This window comes from Neomonachus schauinslandi, chromosome 10, assembly GCF_002201575.2.
Source record: "Neomonachus schauinslandi chromosome 10, ASM220157v2, whole genome shotgun sequence".
Taxonomy (NCBI): domain Eukaryota; kingdom Metazoa; phylum Chordata; class Mammalia; order Carnivora; family Phocidae; genus Neomonachus; species Neomonachus schauinslandi.
The window spans coordinates 53,034,569-53,047,042 of NC_058412.1; positions in this window are offsets into that span (position 1 = coordinate 53,034,569).

The following is a 12,474-nucleotide window of genomic DNA, read 5'->3' on the forward strand; positions in this document are numbered from 1 at the left end:
TATATATTTGCCTATTCTAGACATTTCATATAAATGGAATCCTATAATATGTGACACTTAGTCTTCTTTCACTTAGCATAATGTTTTCAAGGTTCATCCATGTTGTAGCAGGTGTCAGAACTTTATTTCTTTTGATGGCCAAATAATATTCCACCATACAGATGTAGCACACTATGTCTATTCACTAGTTGATGGACACTTGGACTGTTTCCACTTTTTGGCTATTATGAATAATGCTGTTATAAACATTCGTGTACAAGTTTTTATGTGAACGTATGCTTTTATTTCTCTTGGATATGTACCTAGAAGTGGAATTGCCGGGTCATAGGGTGACTCACTTTCAAACTTTTTGAGAAACTGCCAGAACATTTTCCAAAGTGGTTGCACCATTTTACACTCCCATCAGCAATGTAGGAGGGTTCCATTTCTTCCACATCCTCCCCAACTCTTGTTATCATCTGTCCTTCTGATTTTAGCCATTCTAGTGGGTATTAATAATCTAGTGGGTATTAAGTGGCATCTCATTGTGGGTTGCCTTTCTCTGATGGCTAATTATGTTGGGCATCTTTCTGTGTGCTTATTGGCTGGTTTGGTTTTCCAAAACCTAAATTCTGCTTCTTGAAATATCCAAAGATGTAGCCACGGGGAATCTGCATTTGTGTAAGACTGTATTCAGCTAAAACTTAAGTCCTTCCTTAGGGAAAGCTGATATACACTGTGCTAAATATCATCCCAAATCTCCAGCTGTCCTTTTCCTATGTGCTTCCGCTCCCGCTGAAGTGCCACGTTCCCCTACCCCCTGCCTGGCTCTAAGGAATTTTTAAGGGATGCTCTGCAAAAAAAAAAGCAGTCACACCTTCCCGGCAGCGATTAGATTTGCTGGAGGGATGCCCTTGCCCTCAAATCCCTCCCTCTCTTTCCCCGTTGCCCATTTTAGGTGGTGGTTGTTACCATCATCCTCATCATCATTATCGTCGTGGCTGTTGTTTTCTGCAAGGATTCGTAACAATGCCTGGAGGGGCCAGAAGGACAATACATTAGCTGCCTCACGGATCAGCATCAGAGAAACAGATGGCAGAGAAAGCGAGTTCAGTTTTCTGGATTATCCACAGTTGGAGCGTCTGAGTAGACTCCAGGAGAGTCACAACGCTTGAGTGCCCACTTTCGTCAGGAGGTCTCTGTTCATGAGACAAAGCCAGGGAGCTTTCTCTGGGCTGGGTTCCTTGTGTGGCCTGACCATTCCCTGTTTCTGTAAGTTTCTCCTTACCAAGAACAAAGAGGAACTTTGTTGCTACCCAAACACGTTGCTGATGCTGTTTTTAACAGAACTAATTGTATATTGGGAGAGGGACATGAGCGAAGATGAATCTTGAGCCTCTTGGAGCTTAAACAGAAGGGACTTTCCATTTTACTATTTAACCAAAAAAACTCTTGGCATATAAAGAGGTGGCAGAGGATTGGCCTCCATCACACCTGTCTCCCACAGTCCTTGAAGAGTTGCTTGGTGAAATTTTAAGGCCTTGATCATGGTGGCAGTTCCGTGAATCGAATGTCTTTGTTTTTCAGTGGTGAGTGTGCAGTGGGGGAAGAGGGGGAAGCAATGGGAAGGGTCTGCTCTGATCAGGCAGCTGAGTGCATTGTCCATAGAGAATTTTATTTTATTTTATTTTATTTTATTTTATTTTTATAATTCTATTTTTTTTAATTTTATTATGTTAGTCACCATACAATACATCCACGATTCATTGTTTTCGTATAACACCCAGTGCTCCATGCAGTACGTGCCCTCCTTAATACCCATCACCGGGCTAACCCATCCCCCCTCCCCCCCCCCCTAAAAGTATAACAAAACTAAAAGCCACCTACTTAAAAGTTCATCACCATGCATAGTAATTCTAAATAATGTCTGTGCTAAATACTCCTTCCCTTTGTTGGACCACTTCCAACCCCCACCCCCGTGGTAGGTCCCCACAGCCCCTGCTGATGATAATCCCACCTCCTCCACAGGGGATTCTCTCCTTGCTGTGGAACCTGCCAGTGTTGTGTATTTTGATTGATTACACCACCCACCTGCAAAATCCACACCACCCCACTCCTTCCCACCCCAGCTTCTCAAGGATTTGAACTCCTATCCAAGCCCCTACCCCACTTTCCCCAGTGGTGGTCTAAGAAACCCCCTCTTCCTTCCACGGGCCTTGAATCTGAATTAGATGGCTCGGTCAGAAAGCCTGCAGGACGCTATGCTAAAAAGAAATGCACTTGTGATGAGCACTGGGTCTTGTATGGAAGTGTTGAATCACTAAATTGTACATCTGAAACTAACATGACACCATATGGTAACTAACTGGAATGTAAATAAAAACTTCTAAAAATAAATGAAAATAAAAATAAATGCCTTAAAAGCCTGCATCTTAATGAGCTAATCCTGACAATTTGAGTAGAGCACCCATTTTTTTTAATTAATAGACTTTTATTTTTTAGGCATCTTTAGGTCTACAGAAAAATTGAATGGAAAGCAGAGTCCCCATATGCCACCTCTCCCCTCAACTCACCACACACTCTGCATCCCCACTCTTATCAACATCTTGCATTAGTGTGGTACATTTGTTACAATGATGAGCCAATGTGAGTATATTATTCTTAACTAAAGTTCAGAGTTTACATTAAGACTCACTCGTGGTGTTGCACATTCTATGGGTTTGACAAATCTGTAATGACACGCGTCCACCATCATGGTACTGTACAGAGTTTTACTGCCCTAAAAGTCCCCTGCGTAGAGCACCCACTTTTTTGACACCTCTCCCCCTGTCTGTTCACACAGGGTTTTTTTTATTAGAATTAATTGCATGATTTTAGATAGGAGATTCACATGGGAATGCGGGTTTCTGGCTTCCTGAAACGCTCAGTGATGCAGTACCTGCATGCCCCCGAGACCACGGGAGCGGGAGCTCAGCCGAGGCTGACCCTCCTCACACAGGTCCAGCTGGCCCAAACCCTTCCATTCTCCAGAGGCAGGGATGGGTGTCCTTGGTAGGCACATGTGTACTGTTGTTTTCCTTGGAACAGACTGAAGAAGAAAAAATGTAATCCGTGGTACCCACCCATGTCTCATTCAAAAGCGGGGAGGAAAAAAAGTAGTCTGAGGTCATAAAAGTTGGGAGACAACATGTCTCTTTGCAGATGTGGGCCAGCCAGTTTCGCTTGCTTCTACCCCGCACTTGGCTCCCGCGCTGTAGTGGGGTCCCACACGGAGGGCACACTCGCCTAGCAACTCACTTCTAGCAGCTACTCCCGTGTGCAGGGCTCATGGGTACAACTTGTGCTCGTGGCTGATTGATTCCCCAGCATGTGTTTCCTGGAACGTGGCATTTGCCAACACCAAAAAGAAAGATGTTTTTCATATTGATTGGATAGTCTATATCTCTAAGAAAGCTGAATTTAGAAGGCACAAGTTCAAGATTTGATTCCCTTTCCCTTGGCTGCATGAGGGAAATCCAAACAAAGACAAAAACAAAAAACTCTGGTAGAGCAAGAGACTTTTGTGCTCTGAACACTCTGTTGGAGTTCAGGGGACCAGTTAGAGGTGTCTTGGCTCAGAGCCTTGTCCCTCTGGGGCCTAGTGACATGGCCTTGTTACTGATCTCATCTCCGCCGAGGTCCCTGGTGTTGGTTCTGATGTCTGGTCACAGTTTGATAGTCTATTAAACTTTACTCTTTTCCCATCATAGCCAAAGAAAGAAAGAAATAAAGAAATCTTTCTAGTTCTGAAGGCCAAGGCTGCCATTGTCACTGCCAACGCTCTGACTAGAGGAACACTGTTCCCTGGGTCATGGCGTAAGAGAGAGGAATGTCTATCTAAACGGGAAATGTATAACCACGGGATTATAAACAGAACCTGAGTTTTTTGAACCAGAGCACACAAAGCAAATCCGGGGGAAATGTTCCCCCCACGTAACACCTCCTTTGGGCCAGTTACGGGTTGCATATTTGGTTGAACCACATGAAGTTGCTGATATTTGACCACTTTTGACCAGCAAACACAACAGTTTCATAGGGTTCATTGTAAGAGGCCCACTCTGTTTCCTGCCACGTATTCACTCAACAAATAGCAAATGAATTGTTCACCTATTATGTATCAGACAATGTCCTAGATGCAGAGAATGTAGCCAAAAGCAAGAGAGACAAAAATGTCTGGTTTGGTGAAGCCTGTGTGAGAAGAGACAGACATGCACACAATAACTAAATAAATGAAATAAGTATAACAAGCTAGTTGGTGGTGAGTGCTGTGGAGAAAAGTAAGTATGTCATGGGAAGTGAGAGAAGAAGTAGGTTTCAGGAGGGGTACTTGCAGTTTGAAATAGCCGGCGAGGAAAGCCTTCATTAGGTAGGTGACATTTGAGTAAAGATCTAAGGAGAGTGAGGATTGAGCCAGGTAAGTATCTGTGGAAGAACCTTCCAGCACAAGGAAGAGTGAGCGCAAGAGCCTCGTCACCAGAGGTGGAAGCAAGCCTAATACGACCAAGAGACAGCTTGGTGGCTGCCCAGTGTCATTCTCCTTTTTTATGGGGCTAATATGAGGGAGGTTTTACCCAGGAGAAACCAACATGATAGGCTCAGATGTCAAGCAGTCTAAATTACAGGCCAGAGGTTTAGGGAACTTGGAAGGAATGTCAGCAACCTAACACCTGGCAAATTGGAGGCCCCGATATGGTGGGAAGTTGAGGCCAGGAGGGTCTCAACCTTCCCCACTGGAAGGAGGAAGCCATCCCCCGCAGCTGTGCAGAGAGCTCCTCAGGTCACTCATTGGACAGTCCTGCCCAGCTCACCGTCCTGCTCTTTGACCCCAGCAGCTCATCTATCAGGGACAGAGCTCTGTTGTATCTGGATTAGGAGGGAGATTATTGACCCCACCCCACCCACTTGCCAGTGTTGGAAGTATCCTTGCCCAACCACCTGGGGTCTTTCACCTCTGCCAAAGTGAGCCAGATTATTCATCTCTTTGGAGCAATAAGCTCTGTGGGGATCGGGAGTCTCCATCCTGCCACCGCAGATGACTCCAGGGACCAGAGAATGTGTTAGTAAAATCACCCAAAGCATATTGATATGTCCATCCCAAACTATAGGCAGTGGTGTGTCTGTGTCCTTCCCCTCCCCCACGCTCAGGCATGTTTAAAAGTGCCCTGCAGATTTGGACACCACCCTCCAGGATGGGAGGTCAGAGCAATCTGCCGGATGACCTGGGCCAAGAAGGCCAGGTAAGCAAGGGGGTGGAAACACAGCTTCTCCCACCTGCCATTACTCAGATCTCCATGATCACAGGTCCAGGAGTCTCCCTATGGCAGAAGAGTCTAGGCCTTCTGACTGCCCCCTCAGCAAGTCCCTGCATCTGCATTTCCAAAGCACTCAGCTCACAACAGATCTCCAAAATAGATTGAGATGGTCAAGATGCCAACATTCAGGTCCCTTTTTTTCCCTCCAAGCCCTTGGAACCTAGGGGGTGGTGCTTGCTCCCTAATCCCTAGAGGGAACCCCAGTACAAGAAGGGAGCCCTTGTTACCCATCTTCCTCTTTGACCATGTTCTGGACGGTCATACTCCTTATAACAACGGCTCTAGGTTTGCATCTACCCCTTTGTACTCTCTCCCAATGATTACAAACCGCCGCAAGCAGGTTCCCAATAAATGTAGCTCATTCCTATAATTTTCCAAAGGCCCCTCCAGGATTTGGGATAGCCCACTGGCTTTCTGTTTTGAGCTGGTCCTGGAGTAGGGACAGGCCTGAGCAAGCTGCCCAAGAGGCCCAGTGTGGTCAGACCACTGGATCACCTGTCACCCTGAATGACCAAAGCCCCCTTCCTCATCTTGGCTCCGTTGAGTCTTTTTTGCCATTAACCAGCAGACACTGAGGTGGCTGCCTACAGGCTCTCAAGCCCAGACTTGTCCTCCTGCCCTGTGCAGGCCAACCAAGCCAAGTGCCCAGAGAGACAGCACTCATGTGCATTTGCCCCGGTTCTCCTCAGACCCAGCTGAGCCTGGCTTTCCCTTTTAGGCTTTCAGTATTGTCCCCTGGTTTAAGAATTAGATACTCCTCCATTTCTTGTCTATCAAAAATGCTGGTAGCCATCTTGTTTTGGTGAGGGGCTGTCATGGCAGGCACCCACTTTCCGTTTCTGAGCTTCCTCTACCCTTCATCTCCTAACTCTTTCCTGGGTAGAGACCTGGGAGTTGTACCCATCCTGTCTGGGATCCGACAGTATGTAAGGCTGAGCCTTCAGGGTCCCTGTGGTCTTAGCAAGGGTGTTCAACTTTGTATCCGGGGTCTCTGGGAAGTTACATACCCCACACAGGTATGCAGACTTGACCACTGGGAGTCCGGCTCAACCTGAGGGCGGGTGTGCGAAGGACTCTGTTGATCCCTTATACACATCTAGTTGGGCAGCACTCATTCCACATCAGCTCACTCTGCCCTAGAATGTTCTGGTGCCGTCACTGGTGCAGACTGGAACCACGGGTGGGGGGTCAGCCGGTACCCACGGACTCCCCCTCTAGCCTACAAGTGTAGGCTTGTGCTCCACAGGAGGGACCGTTTCTGAGAAAAGCATTTGGAATGAAAAACCCCACGGAGGCTTCGGATGCAGCCACCATATGGTACAGCCACAGCAGACCCCAGAGGCCGGCAGGATGCCTGCTCACCATGGGGAGACAGCCTCCGAGGACTGGGAAGAGCCACAAGGAAGCTACTGGACACTGAGAGGCCCTGCTTGCCAGCTATGTGAATGGGGATTAATTCCCTGATGCTCTAGCCTGGCCCACAACTAGCAGATTAACCTTATATGCTCCCTGCTCCCAAATAGAGGGCTTCACTTTCTTGAACACATTCTTAGGGCAGGAAGTTGCCACCTCTCGCAAATGGGTAGCCACAGACTGTTAGATTATAATTGACCTCCTTTGTCATCTGCTGGGAATCTCTGACTACAGGAACCCACTTATGACCACTGCCTGCCAGTGGGCCCAGCATCGCGGAATTTGCTGGCTGGTCCACACTCCTTATCAACCATAGCAAATGGCCAGCCCATGAGCAAAGCACAACCACCGTCACAGTGCCCCATAAGAAGAGAGAGCAAAGAGGAGGTAGCGCCACTTTGCTGGAGGACAAGCCCATGTGCATCCAGCTGAGCCCAGACCAAGATCACCTCCCCAGTCTGGAGAGTGGGGAAAACCTTGCGTCTGCTGACCGCCTGCCCGAGGGCATCAGCACCAAGTGAAACATGCTCGTGTTTGCCCTGGGTCCTTCGCGGTGCGTTACAAAGCTGTCCCTGAGCGCTCATGTGCCCACAGTGATGTGAGAGGGTCAGGGAGTTCAGGAGCCTGAGCCGGGGTGAGAAGCATTACAGGGAGCAGAGGACCCGGAGCCAGCCTCCTGGGTTTGAATCCTACTTCCTCCACTAAGTGTGTGACGGTGCGCATGCTGACTAACCTCCCTGGGCTTTACTCTTCTCATAGGCTAAATGAAGGGAATTATATCTATCTCGTAGAACTGATGAGAATATCAGATAAGATACCACATGGAAAACACTCAACATGGTGTCCGGCATGTAGCGAGCTCTTAATAAATGTGCAAAAAGAAGATAATTTCCACTGGTGAGATTACATGTCCCTTGAAGCTGCATTTCATGTCACTTCCTAAGAAAGTAAGCTGATAGCTAACAAGTTAAAATATGCTACATCTGCTTCAACCCGGGGTACGGGAGGGACCTGCCCTTTCCTGTTTCAAAGGCTCATCAGGCGGCAAAGCCATCTTGGACCAGTTGGGGAGGGGCATGGAAAGGCATGAGGGAGGCCGCCATCTGTCCACAAAGCTCTGTGGTGCTGAGATGCTGGGGATGGAGACCGACTCTGGACCACAAACTCGTGGTGTGGTTTAAAGAGCCCCTTCCCACCCGCCCGGCAGCCCGCACCTGTGCACACCATGACACACCCAGTTTTATCAGCCTGGACATACTGGGAGGAAGGAAGTGGTGTTGTGGAGAAAAGTAGGTAGGAAGGGAGAGTTCCAACCCGCACACCCAGAACAGGGAATGGGATCCAAGCTGCAGACAGGCAAACCTGTCATCTTCGGTCTACGTGGGGATTCGCTGGGAGGAACATTGAGCCAACAGTTTGAAAATTCTATTTTTAAGCCACTCCTGGACTGCTCTGCCAGCCTGCCTCTACTCTCCTGAGATCACGAGATGCTCAGCAGGGCGCTGCCAGAACAGGAAGTGACAAAGGCAGCTGATTTCACCAAAGATACGAAACCCACAGTTCACATTGAATAATTACACAAAGAGCCCTTGAAGCTGCATTTCATGTGACTTCATGAAAGCCAGACCCCGCTGGGGCAAGAGAAGAGTCAGTACAAGCATGTAACTTGACTTTAAACTAATTCCACACACTGGCAAAGAGAACACTTTGACTTCCAGGCCCACTGCAAATCCATTTTCCCCTCACGTAAATAGGGCAAATATCGTTCACCTATTTTACGGATAAGAAAACTGAGGCATGAACCGGCAAGGCAATTTGCTTAAGGGCCAAGTCAGAAATCTGTATTTTGTCCAGGAGTTGTTACAAATCTTTTTTTTAAGATTTTATTTACTTATTTGACAGAAATTGAGAGAGAGAGAGCAGGGGGAGCAGGAGAGGGAGAAGCAGGCTCCCCGCTGAGCAAGGAGCCTGAGGTGGGGCTCAATCCCAGGACCCTGAGATCATGACCTGAGCCAAAGGCTAATTGACTGAGCCACCCAGGGGCACTGCGTTGTTGCAAATCTTAATGGTCAGAAAATATACAATATAACCCTTGAAATAAAGTATAAAATTCGAAATAAAGCAAGGAATTAATTTCTGATTGTTAGTTCTTATGGCAAAAAGAGGAAATTAGTTTTGGTCAGTTTCATAAAACGAAAACAAATCACCATGTTTTACCTGTTGTTCAAAAAAGGCTTTGTTTATGAAATTTTAAGTAGCCATTGTAATTAAGATTTGTACACATTTTCATTTGAGACATAACTGTTTGTGATGTTAATGTAAAGTTGGTATTAAAGTTGTTACTAAGAAGCTTCATGACCATGGGGAAGGAAAAAAAAAATGAGGAAAAAAAGAACAAGACTTTGGAGTCTGAGGGTGTCTTAAGCATTTCTGCATTCAATCACATCTGTGAGCATAGCTGGATTTCTATAAAAACGTATTTCCTTCTAGAAAGATAATACTGGTCAAGCAGAGGAGTCTATCAAGATCACCTTCAAATATTCCAAAACATCTGGTGGGGTTTGGGGGCATAGCGTATCAGAAAATAGCCTATACATTTTAAAACCACATGGATTTTGCCCACCTTGCTAAAGAACATTTGAATCTGGGAGATGGAGAAATCTTCAAAGAACACTGTGGTCCTTCTGAACCAACAACATGCACTTTTGGATGATTCCAATAACAAAGTGATTATGGTCACATAATTGAGGGGAATTTGATCTCTGCCCATAGCAAAGCTTCCAGGGCAAGCAGAAGAGTTATTATTATTTTTTTAAGAAAAGCTATTTGAAATATTTCCATGTCTGTGATCTCTGTTCTGACCCAGCTTCATTCCTCTGCTCCACCAAAAGTTGGAGCCACAATTTATCATAGAAGCTCGTCAACGTGGCATCTCTTAAACCACCTCCTGCCAAGGGGCAGTATTTCTGCTGGCTCCTGTGATTTTAAAGATGGGGACCCTCCCTGTCTGGGTGTGTGATTTCTAGAAATGAGTCCTGATCAGTCAGATGATAGTGCACAGGAAGTTGCTAGAGCTTTTCACCAAAACCATCACTTTGGTCTCTGGGTTACATTTAAAGATTCCTTCTCAAAATAAGCATGGACTTCAGATCAATGGACATAACGGGTAACTGGACAACCCTGGGCTGTCTGACATCACGCATGCTAAGTTTGGGAATAAATCAGGTGATTATGTTGGTGACATGAGCCAGGAGCCAAGAGGTGCTCAGTAAACCTGGATTCATGAGAACTATCCCTGCTCCATTCCATTGTGATTTCTGAGCCCCAGGCTTCTCATTTACAAGGACAGGTTGATGATAGCTATTGTGGGCTATACTTGTGAAGATTTCCCTGTATGGAAAGCTCCTGGCACATAGCAGGCATTGTTAAATAGTAATGATAATAATGCTAAATTTCCTTTAAACAAGATTTGACAACAAGGTTGTAAAAGGCTGAATAATGGCCCCCTAAAAATGTTCACATCCTAATCCGCAGAACTTGAGAATGGGTAAAGGGGCTTTGCAGATATGATTAAGTCAAAGATCTTGAGATGAGGACACTATCTTGAATTTTCCAGGTGAGTCCAGTGTAACCACAGGGGCCTTATAAGAAGGAAGCAGGGGGAGATAGATGCAAGTATGGAATAAGGTGAGAAAGGGGCGACAAAGGGCGCCTGGGAGGCTCAGTCGGTTGGGCAGCTGACTCTTGGTGTTGGCTCAGGTCATGATCTCAGGGTCCTGGGATGGAGCCCTGCATCAGGCACCATGCTCAGCGAGGGGTCTGCTTGTCCCTCTCCCTCTGCTCCTCCCCTGCTTTCTCGCTCTCTCTTTCTCTCATAAATAAATAAAATCTTTGAATGAAAGAAAGAAAGAAGAAAGAAAGAACGAACGAACGAACAGAGATAGGGGCCATGAGCCGAAGAATGCAGAGGACCTCTAGAAACTGGAAAAGGTAAGGAGACAGATGTCCCCCCCAGCGTCTTCAGAGGGAAATCATCCTGTTGACACCTTGACTCTAGCCCAGCGAGACCAATGTTGGAGTTCTGACCTCCAGTACCATCTAAGAATCAATCTGTGTTGTTTGAAGCCACTAAGATTGTGGTAATTTATTACAACAGCAAGCAGAAACTCATACAAAGGTTATAAAACTAATTTTCTTGGGTGGCCCATAACCTGACTCTGGAAGCAATGTCGAGCAAAACAAACTTTCTCATTTTTCCAGAACAGGAGTATCACATATTTATGACATACCTATTTCGTGCCAGGTTCAAAAGTAGATGAGCTCACCAAGGAGCGTGTAAGGAGTGAGAAGAACAGAAGCCCTAAAGCAGACACTAGAGTAATGATCTTAGACTTCCCTGTGATTTTGAATCACTTGGGTTTGACTCGGGAGGCCTGGGGTGAGGCGTGAGATTCTGCATTTCTAACATGTTCCAGATGATGCTGTGCAGCTGGTCCCCAGGCCACAGTTTGAGTAGCCAGGCTCTAGAGGACCACTCTGAAAGGAATACATTTGAATAGCACACAAGAGCCTCCATTAATGGACTTGCCCTTAAGCAATTTCCCAAGTCTATCCAGTCCTTTGTAAAATTCCTTGATGGGTGCCCAGGGTCTGCAGAGTGCTCATGACTAGTGGTACATCATTCACTTTCACTCCCACCAAGTGAACTGTACATATTATCTCAGTTGGATCTGTTCCCAAGCAAATGCATCCCAGGGTAATACAAGCTGTGCTTACTATTTTAATTACATGACGAAGTTGATTACTTAAACCAATGAAATATGAGTGCAAAGAAAAAACACAGAGCTCTTTCTATGAAAATTCAGTTAATGGATTTGGAAAGAGAAAATGTATATCACTATAAAATATGTCAAATCACATGTGAGTAAGTGGAGGGGGGAATCCTAAAACTCTCTGCACTTAGAATGCTTTAAAATACGCCTTCAAATTTTCACTCCCATTTTAAAGAAACCAAAATTGTCCTGTGAGTGCATTATACATAGCAAACACGTAGACAAGAAAAGCTATAAGGATACGCATCTGGTTTTTAGGTGAAGAATTGAAGGTCAAGTGGCTGATACCACTCTCGGTGGTGGTGATAGTGTACTTGCTTATGCTTCAGACCTTTGGTTTTACTTACACAACACAGCAGTTGTTACCTACCACTCCTGTCAAGCCTCACCACCACAAACCTGTCAGAGGCTGTGATTAATCTCTGTCTTTTGCAGAGGAAGAATCTGAAGCTCAAAAAGAAAGGAGTGAATTGACTCGATTCTGGAACCAGTAGAAGCCTCCCCATGATCACACCAGATCATGGTGCCTCTGCCAAGCTGTATTCTTTCACGGGGGTCCCTGGTTAGAAACAGCATAAGACAGATGGTTTAACATATATGTAACTCTAAGAGAAGCGGTCAGGAATACACATAAGGCAAACACTTATAAACAAACAGAATGTCACATTCTGACATTTAAAGAGAGAGAATCGCACATATTGTTTGATAAACTAGGGTGAAAGAGTAAAGTGAAATAGCAGCTGTTGCAAAACCACATCAGGTTGAAGGAAGTTTAGGTCAGAAAACTCTATATAATAGAATACAGATGCCTATCTGAGATGGCCCTAGAGACCCCATGGTGGTTTCTCACCAATGTAAGTACTACCTCAAGTTTACATCATGTGGTTGAGGTTTGGAAT